Here is a 1,114-nt window from a genome sequence, read left to right as displayed (position 1 = left end):
GGTTCCGCCGGGCCGGGCCCGGCGTCTGGCGCGGGGCCGTGCGAGCGCGCGCGTGCGTGTGCGCGGGCTTGGCCTCCCCGGCGCGTGCCGTGGGGGGAGGGGGAAGGCGGTCCACCCCGACTTGGGCCCCCCCCACCAGTCTCCGCGCCGCGAGGAGCCACCCCACCTGTTCCGGTCCCGAGACGCAGCCACCGGTGGCGGTGCGTGGGCCACGGGTCGGGCCGCCTCGCTCGGCAGCGTTTCCCCGGGCCGCGAGGCCTGGGGGCGAGCCAGACGAAGCTGGGTGGCGGTGGTGGACGGACAGACGAGACGCAGACGGACGAGTGAGCGAGTGGAAGGGGCTACCCTCTGGAATGGGGGTGTTTAGCCTGCTGCGCGCGAGTCCCGGCGGCGAGCGGGGCCGGGGTGTGGGAGGAACCGCCGAGGGTTGGCTGAGGCCGGCCGGCGTCCTGGGCGTCGCGGGGCCGCCCCCACGTGTGGGGGTGGTGGGATCCCGCGGTGGTTTCCCCGGCGGCCCGGTCGTGTCTCGAGATTTCCCCTTCCCTGGGTTGGTGCCCGCCCGCACCCACGACCCCTGCCGGCCGTCGCTCTTGCGCGCGAGCGGCCCCTCCTCGTCGCCGCCGCCGGCCCTCCCCTGCCCTGCCAGGACCGATGGCCGCCCGCGCCGAGCCTTTCCCCCGCCGACCCCCCCCCGTCCTGGGACCAGAACGTGGCCTCACCGCGTTGTGGGGTGCTGTCCCTCCCCTGGAGGCGGCCCCGGGTGAAGCGTCGTCGGACCCGACGGGGGGAGGTGGGGTGCTTCGGCACGGCGCGAACGTTTGTTTGGGTGCGCGTCGGGGCGGGGCGGGGCAGCGCCGGCCCGTGCGGCGGGAGAGCCTTGCGGTGGGCCGTCCTGAGGCCCTGCGGTGTCGGGCGAGGGTGGCCGTTGGGCCCCCCGTGAGGGTGCCGAGGAGAGGGCCAGTCGGCGCGCCTTGGGTGCCGCGGGGCCGCCCCTGTGCCGGAGGGCCCGTGGCGGTGAGACCCCGTGTCGCACCCCGGCGGCCGACTCGCGTCTGGGTTTCCGGCGCGGGCCCCTGGCGGTGGCTCCACGGCCCTCCTCTCCCGCTTACCGGCT

This window comes from Camelus bactrianus, chromosome 1 (genome assembly GCF_048773025.1).
Source record: "Camelus bactrianus isolate YW-2024 breed Bactrian camel chromosome 1, ASM4877302v1, whole genome shotgun sequence".
Taxonomy (NCBI): domain Eukaryota; kingdom Metazoa; phylum Chordata; class Mammalia; order Artiodactyla; family Camelidae; genus Camelus; species Camelus bactrianus.
The sequence above is the reverse complement of the archived record's forward strand: the minus strand, read 5'-3'. Positions refer to the sequence as shown.